Here is a 9,892-nt window from a genome sequence, read left to right as displayed (position 1 = left end):
TAGTTTTATTATATTCATAAGAGAAAGATAGTCTGTACCGATTTTTCCCGGAAAAACACGACCGGCTGGAGGCGTGACGTGTGGGCGGAGCTAAAGAATCACGAGCGCCAGTAGGCTTTTGCGTTGAGAGCATGTGGAAGCTGTGACATTACCGTGAGGGAAAAACCATCATCCAAAACAAACCATGGCTTACAGTCAGATTCAGCCGTTTATTTATGATCCAGAATCAGATCCCGAGGCTGAAACCGAACGAGAGAAGCAGCAGCAACGACTCGCTCCGAGCGGGGCTCGAACCCGGGTCTCCGGCATGGGAGGGGACGCACTAACAAGGAGGCAGAGATATTTTAAGCAGTTTTACTCACCGCCTGCGGTTCCAACACACGATCGTGACCCTTTTTCGTTGGGATTGCATCATCCTTAAGAAATAAATGATACGCAAATCCGTCGTCAAACTGGGCCTTGTTTGTAAAACAAGCATCTTCGAAATGCAGGGAACAAACAAAAACACTTGCACAACTCCGTTGATGCTCTGTAAAAATAAACTCCATCCACTGGTCCCTTAATGCTGTTTTTTTTTTTTTTGTAATATGTGCAGGGTTGTCTTGCCCTGGCAACCAAAAACACACTTCTTTTGTGACTTTTCGCGACGCTCTCGCTCTGATCAGTGAATCGCTCTGATCAGTGAAATGTCTGTGCTCAGCCTCGCTATACGGGAGCGCGCGCTCTTCCGGCAGAAGTGCCCTAGGACCCATATAAGGAAATTCCGCTCCATCTAACGTCACACAGAGCCATACTCGAAAAAAACTTTCCGAAACTTGTGACAAACCGGAAGAGGTATTTTGGGAACAAAAATACTCCTTCAAACGTGCAACTTAATTTTTGAAACTTTGTCCATGTTTAGCATGGGAATCCAAGTCTTTAACAGTGTAAAAAACACAGTATGCATGAAATAGCATTTCACCCCCCCGCCCCCCTTTAATGGATTGTGTGGTCTAAATTACTTGTGGATTTTTGTGATGCTTGGACTAGGGCTGCACGATTAATTGAATGCATTTGTCATGCACATCTTGTCAGTAAAGCCGGTTCTGTGATTAGTAGTAAATCAGTTCACACACAGTAGTGAACACACACCTGGAGCAGTGGGCAGCCAATGCTGCGGCACCCAGGGAGCAGTTGGAGGTTCAGTGTCTTGCTCAAGGTTCTCCCCTCAGTCATGGTATTTAAGGTGGTGAGAGCGTTGGTTATTCACTCCCCCCACCAACAAATTCCTGCCAGACCTGAGATTCAAACCTGTGACCTTCGGGTAACAAGTCTCTCTATCCATTAGGCCCACGACTGCCCCAAAAATTGATAATAATAATTATAATAAATCTAATAAGAAGAACTCTGATAAACCATATATTGTTGTAGTCCTGTGTTTATTAGTCATGTTGAATTAATGAATGCAATTAAATCTTGTTTATTCAGCAACTCCTATAGGGATTTCCTGGATTTCTTCTGTGATGAGTTTTTGGAGTTTTAGCACGAGAGCACCCTCTGACCTTCAGATGGAAATTTACCACTGATAACAGAACCATGCTTCAATGAAATAGATGCATGACAATCGCAGCTTCTGTCTAATCACTCTAGTTTGAACTGTCATTCTGATGGCACCCATTTGCTGCAGAGGATCAACTGGTGAAGAAATGATGTAATGCTAATTTTCTCCAAATCTGTACTGATGAAGAAACAAAGTCATCTGCATGGCCTGAGTGTGAGTAAATTTTTTTAGCAAATTATCATTTTTGGCTGATCTATTGCTTAAATAAAAAAATAAAAATAAAAAAATGAACCTTGGTACTGTACATAAACATATCTGTAGTTAAAGAAACACTGTCTTCTGAGGTAAAGATAGAACTGAAACTGAATATTCTATCCAATCCCAATAAAATTAGGAAATTCAAATGCAATAAACTACAATGCTTTCGAACATCTCACCCACTGGATTCACTGATGCAATACTACAAATAAACATTCAAAACACATCCATAACATTTGTGTATTCAGGCATGAGGGATTATGGGGGAAAACTTTGCAACATTTCAATCCAAATCCATCCAACTGCAATCATATTTCCTTCTGCTTTAAGAAGCGAGCATGCTCCTCTCCAGTGAGTTTTGAGTTAGCTGCACACAGCTGTTTACCATGCGATTACCGCCGCCTGCCGCAACCGTCCCCTCCGTCCTGTTTCTTGTCAGTCTGTGCACACATGTACACAGGAAACAGCATCTGTTATGTTGTTGCACAGTGATCATTGGCAGCTAGGAAAGCTTTGATATGCTTACCTGATCAATACTGCCTCTTTGCAGATTAATATGCGAGTTGAGATGTGACCCTCCTCGCTTTTTTCTAGACCGGCCGGGCTGAACTCATAACTCTCCCTGCTCTTTCCCATGCTCCTTTGCACATACACCATAAGCTTTAAATCTACTTGAAAAGTAGACACTGATTAATTAAGTCTGAAAAAAAAAAAAAAAGAATTTAAGGTTTTAGTTACAGTAAGTATAAGCTCTTGTTGAAACTACTTGCTTAAAGTTCCTGGATTAATAGCAATAACAGCCTGGTTGACATTGACTATTTGTTAAAACATTATTTTTAATAATGAATCACTATGAAAGTAGATTTGTTAAACTTGCCTCATTAATTTGATAACTATGCGAGCAACTGTATTACACACAATTGTTTTGTTCCGAAATCTAGTACACTAATTATTTTATTTTATTTTATTTTTTAAGGAATCATAGCCTCATTCTGACAAGTTCGGGGTCAGTAAGGAAATTAATGCAGAATGAAATACTCATTCAGCATTGATGCATTAAATTATGGCTCAATGTGAGACTAAAAACTGAAGTAATGATCATTTTCAAAATTCACAAAATTCAGCATTACATCCCCGGAATAAATTGCATGTTAAAATATATTCTATTTAAAAATAGCTATTTTAAAATATATTTCACTGTGATTTTTTTACTGTATTTTTGGTAAACCTGTGTCTTTTAAAAACATTAAAACATTTACCCACCCTGAACTGTTTAACAGTAGTAGTTTACATTCTATAAAACCATATATATATATATATATATATATATATATATATATATATATATATATATATATATATATATATATATATATATATATATATATATATATATAATTTTTTTTTTTTTTTTTTTTTTTTTTTTTTTTTCACAAAATCAACAAATAAATGATAGTTTGTTGGGACATATATATAAACATACATACATATATATAAACATTTGTATGCAATGATATATTTGCATCTATCTAGACTCTAGAGCATTCCATTTCAGTTAGGATGTTGCCATGAAAAGCAGCTGCCTATGTAGACAAGGGCAGCTCACTATGTTTTGGAACTAATTTACATCTTGACACTCTTGCAAAATATGACACTGGCAATAATTCAATGCCTTAACATGTCACTATGGTCATTTGTTTAACAACAGCAGTGAATTCTGGGTACATCGTGTCAAAACAATCCACAAATGCAAACAAAAGAAATCTTAAGTGAACAATGAAGGCCTTTTGCGATTAATCTCTGCAGCAGACACTCGGTGACCCATTTCTGCCTCAGCCGTGTGTCACGGAGCCTCTCTTGACTGGCAGCGACTCAAAAGTCCTCCTACCCACTCATGACTCATAAACGATGAGAGGAAGAGGAGGCAGAAGTCTGACAGCCTCATTTTCAACCTCACCTGCTTTAAAGAGTTAGTACGCTCCCTTTACACTGATGCGAAACCAAGTTCATGACTCTGTCTGTAGCGCCTCAGGTTGCGATTCACACCGGGGATTCTGACTCCAGATCAGTGTTAAAGATGCTCTCCACTGGGAGCTTGGTTCTGAAGGAGAAAGTGTGACGAAACGAGCCCCATGGGCTTTAAATCGGGATATTTGTGGATGCCGTGGGGTCTAATTTTTTTTTTCGTCTCACACATGCAGTCCAAGCACAATGTTAATGATGCAAAGTCGGGGTCATGTGGGTGTCACAGACACGCCATCAGCGCTGAACTCAGACGTGTCTCACTGAGATCCGAGGCCGGCAGCGCTAATAGGATTTCCAGTGCCTTCCGTTTAGCGTAAAGATTTTCTGTTTTGAGTGGGTGAGTGTGTGAGGACAGACACATGGCGTTGATTGTTAAAGGATTTTCTGTTGGTTCTGCTGACTTTGAACCACATTCAAATAAAATTTATGAAAAATACACTCGGTTTCTAAACCTAGTCGGCTGTCTTTCTGTCTACTGCCTACACAGACCGCCGCCTTGTAAGACACCATCCTGAGGGAAATGAAACTTTTCATGTTTAGCCTTATGCAAGCCTTATGATTTGAGGTAGCACTAACAATGCATGTTAAGATTCTTCCTAAAGTTTAATATTTGGGGTTAGGCATTTGCCTGATAAGAGTTCAGCTTTCTTAAAGGTTTAATCAGTAATGTGTTCTGAGATCTGCACATTAGACCATTATGAGCTTGGAAAACATAATTTCAAAGAACCATCAGATCGTAATAACTTTCTCCAACCTCTTCACTGTTCTTTCATCTTTTTGATAACAGACGGCAATTATTGAAACATCTCTGGCATCATCTATAGGCCATATTTCATAAGCATTGTCTGCTTTATGAGAGCATAGTAATGAAATGCTTAATTAAACGCTCATCTCAAGTCATTTGTCCAAACGAGCATCTGCAGTCTGTCACACTGACTCCTACAGTAAAAGGACTGTGACCTGCAGCGTCCTCCTCGTGTTCTCAGCTTGGGAAAATGGGGCATTTTAAAGTTTACTCTTCTGTTGCTCTCTGTCAGTCTGTAATCAGCTGGTTGTGGTGAAGGATGGTGTAGATGTGGGAAAATGCTGCCCCTCAGAGGCCAATTCTAGAGACTTAAATTGCTTCATCTGAGAAATTGCAATCAATCAAACTTTCAAGATTAGTAAAAAAAAGTCATTTATTCAATATAAATTCATTTAATACTAAAAATCGAACATATTTACTGACCTATCGCTCGAGACTTACTAATATAAAAATTATAGTAAAACTTTATTTATTGTCCACAATGTACATTTCTTAATATTAAGCGTGTTTTAATGTCATTATTGATGAGGATTGTATGATCTTTGAATAATATCAGTCTTTAAATATAAGATATTTATAAAGTATACTTGCAATAGTTCTACTTTAGCACAATCAAATATACTTACAGTACAATATACAGTTCATCTTTAGTTGGACTTCAGCACTACTTCAACACAATTAAAGTGCATTAAGTACAAAATTAATTGTTTCAATTTAGCGATACTAAAAGTACAATTCAGGGTATTTTTTTATTATTAAGAACATAAATATGTGAATATATTTGTAGTATACTTGGTATCATTTTATTATTATTATTATTATTATTATTATTATTATTTCAAATACATTTTAGTACATTTATTTTTCACAAGGGTTATCAATATATAATGTAATTACTCCAATAACACATATTTATAAATTAAAATTAGCCATTATTTACATGACACATTTTATATGCATATAACAAACTAGAGTGAATCATGCATTATTATCATTTATGTATGTATATTTTTATTTTTTAGCATGATTTTTTTTAAAAATGTTTAATTATATATATATATATATATATATGTGTGTGTGTGTGTGTGTACCCAAGTAAAACAATATAAAACATATACATTAAAATATGCATACATTAATAATACACACACACACACACACACACACACAAGTACTGTACATATACAAACCCAAAAGTACTAACAAAGTCAAAGTGAGTGAATTATTATATCCACTTTTTTAGTGACTCTGTATAAAAAAAAATCTAATTTCATGATGTATAAAAAGGGTACTATTGCAATGTGAATATTAATAGGAATTCCAGCTCCAATGCAATATGAAACGATTGAAGGAAAAACGTGTGTAATCCAAGTGCCGAGATTTTATTTATTAAGCTAAATGATTGAGAATGTTGAAATATATTTACATTTATCAATGTGGTTTTTAATATGAACGCACACCTACCCGCTCTTTGTACTGGTAAAAAAAAAATTATAACTGCATATTAAACACCTCTAATTAATGTTACTAATGTCACTAATGTGGCCACTGTCATTTATTAGTCACAGAATGGAACACTAGCAGGAATTCATTCATTCATTGGGTGGAAATCTTTCTCCTGGAAGTTGGCGTTGAGAGTTGGGCCCCACAGCACACTGGCGTAATGAAGCTGCGTTCCGCTGCTGACTGGCTGCAGGCGAAAGAAAAGCCAAACACTCATTCAGTCATTACTCTTAACAGGAGGGGGTATTCTGTCTGATGGATTGGCAACAACACAAACCAAAGGAAAAGCGAAGAAGAAGAAAAAAACGAGCAGAGTTCAAGCATGGTTAATGTCTTTGCAGCAAACACTATACTTTCAAGTCAGACTCCCCACTGCTCTCGTAATTTGGAGATACATTTTCAAGAAACAAGAAAACACTTGAATGTCAAACATACAAAATGGATTATGGACCACTGGTTATCATTTGATTTTGATAAGGCTTTTTGTTTACTGATGGAGTAAGTGAAGTGGATACACAACACCTTGATTCACTGATCTTAAATGGTCTGTTTAAAATCTGTTGACTGACACGTCTCAGAGTAAATGGACTGGTTTCATCCAATTCATTGCTTATGGGTGTCTGCTCACAGTGCCACTCTTATTATTACACAAGGGCTTTTGGTCAACATACATTTAGGCAGACCATTTTCAGCAGGTTGTGACTTATAATTTGTGGAGAGTGTTCATAGGTAACTAAAACTGAATCTAAAACCATAAAAAGCATTTTTAGCTACTTTAAATAAAGTCTTGATGTTATAAAATACTGATATAAATAAAAACTGTATCTCAGTGGTAGTAAACTAATGCTGACAGGGTTACAGTCTGGAAAGAAAAAACAATGCTGAATGTGAATAATAAAACTATAACCATGTAACTATAATCAGTGATATTTAGAAAGACGGCAAAATAAATTAACTTAAAAAGGAGGAGAAAATAAAAATATATTTTTTATTGAAATCAAAGGTTTTGCATATATATAATTGGTGCAAATCTATTAATATAAAAAATGTCAACATGAACACTTTGCATTATACATCCTGATTACTAAAATGTATAAATACAAAAAACATTTACATTGTCATACAGCAGATGCTTTTATCCAAAGCGACTTACAAATGAAAAATAAAATGCTAAATAAATAAATAAATAAAACCCATAAAAATGGGTTCAGTGAGAAAAGAGTCATTATTAATTTTCCCTTTTCACCCTGTGTCATGTTTTTATTTTTGCCTGTTGCTTGGTCTATGGAGTTCACGGTGATGTTTTGATGTTATGCTTTTTATGTTTTGTATTTGTACTGTGTTGGCTCCATTTGATGTGTAATGAAAAACCAGATGACGGCCACTACTTCAACTGATTAACCTCAGACAAACTCATAAAAAAGTTCAAGAAATGAGTTAGAAAATAATCACATTTAAAATCCAAAATCATTTGATGCATAATGCATACCATTATTTATTTTTTTAAACTAACATGCCACTATGCATTATTCACCTACAAAAATAATTCACAACAAAACTATGCTATCTGTTAATGACCACTAGGGTGCAGCGCTACACTTATTAACATAAGTCTTTTCCATATCCTGTCTTGGCAGAGAAAGTTTACTGAAATGTTTAGAGGAGGTGACCAGTGCTGGACTCAGCTGCAACAGACCTCCTAAGAAACCCCTTAGTTACACACACACACACACACACACATACACACACACACGCACACACACACACACACACACACACATTATTAATAAATGAAACATGAATTGTCTAGTTTAATAGTCTAATAAAAGATATTTAGAAAGTAATATTGAATAAAAGTAGTTAAATTAATATTCACAGGAGAAAGCAATAGATGTAGTAAAATGTCTTGATGAATTTGTTTCTAACAAACATGCAGCTTTTCGCTTCACAAAGACATTAATTTATGGATTACTTGTGAATTATTGTAATGTTTTTATCAGCTGTTTGGACTCTCATTCTGACAGCACCCATTCACTGCAGAGCATCCATTGGCGAGCAAGTGATGTAATGCTACATTTCTCCAAATCTTTTCTGATGAAGATACAAACTTAAACTACATATTGGATTTCCTGCATGCGGGTGAGTGCATTTACAGCTAATTTTCATATTTTGGTTAGCTTGTTTGGAAAGCGTCTTTGCTAAGTCAAAAATGAACACATAACTCTCTGATGTACTCTAATGTAGTTGTATTTAACCAAAATGATTCTTAGTTCTTGGCTGTGATTAAATATTTAACACCATCCCTGGTTTTGACATTTCGTGTTCTACAATGTTTATTTTATTTATTTATTTATTTTTTATTTTGATAGCTTTGGTGGATTTTGAAATAGAAGGGGATTTAAAGTGCCTGAACATGGAGTCTGTAATGTTTAATTAATTTATTTTAATTATTTAATTTGTTTTCAACATTAGTTGATTCTTCTTACCATGTAATCATGAAACCGGAATGATAAACAGCACATAATGCAACTTTAAAATATATTTCAGGTTCGAAAATGGAAAACATGTGCTGGAAAACTGTTAGAGAACATTCCGGAATAGCTGAGGTTTCACTCATTTTCTCTTTCAACATCCATCATCATGTGCTGAAATTTCCCCTCGGTACCCATGTGCATGTTGACAAATACTCTCGAAATCATCGGAAGTAATTAAACGTGATACCAAGTCAGCAATCCACCAAATGCTTCTGAAAATCGTAGACTGCAGTTTGAGTGTTGAATACATACAAACTAAAAGCTGCTGTTTATGATTCTGCTAACTTTACAGGCACTAGGGTTTCCTGCTGCCTTCGGGTTTCAGTGTACTAGTTTGAAAGGCAAAATGATGATGTAATTTAAGTCATTTTGGTCAAAATGAAGTGGACAAATTGGACAATTCCATGTTTTTTCTTCCTGTTTACACTCTTTTTGTTGCAATTTTGTTGCCATAACTTGAATGCAGAATCAGACTGTATGTTATTTTGCTTTACTGATAAACAACTTTAACATGACACTATCATAAATGAGACTGGCAAAAGCATAAACCTGTTTCACCCCTCATCCAAACACCAGTCAGAAAGATTACATTAATGACTTTGAAACCAGGTCAAGTCATAAAACTGACAGTCTATCTTTTGCTCAAATTGAGTGCCATCGGGGGTCCAAACGCTCGGTCAAGCACAGCATCCATGAGGAAAAGATCATCCAGGTGTAAAAACACAGGTCTGAATCATGGTGAGGTACGTGCACAGACATTCATTCTCAGGTCTGATTCATCCTCTGGCTAGACTCCGTTTGAGCTAGTCTAATTCTTAGCCTGGTTTTACATGCCCAATTTCCCTGATGAAGTGAAGTCAGCGAGTTTGACTTTCTTCGTTTTGGCCTTTTATTAAAATGATAATGAAGAAAGTGCGAGAACTTTTAAAGACGAGATTGGAAAATGATGCAAGCACTAACCACTCAAGACATGTCTAAAATGTTCAATATGAAACAAGCATAAAACTTTTAAATGAGTGTTTGTAATGTAATTATTTTTTTTAATCCTTCTGAGATATTGGACTTTTTTTTTTTTTTTGCAGGTTTAAAAATATCACACAGGCTCATATTTGATGGATGGACTCTAAAGTCTAATGATAATTAATAAAAAAATATATACATAATATTATACTGCATATCATTTTTGTAGTGTAGTATACATTATTATGAATAATGTTTATACATAAT

This window comes from Carassius gibelio, chromosome A14, assembly GCF_023724105.1.
Source record: "Carassius gibelio isolate Cgi1373 ecotype wild population from Czech Republic chromosome A14, carGib1.2-hapl.c, whole genome shotgun sequence".
Classification (NCBI taxonomy): Eukaryota; Metazoa; Chordata; class Actinopteri; order Cypriniformes; family Cyprinidae; genus Carassius; species Carassius gibelio.
This window is presented reverse-complemented; position numbering follows the sequence as displayed.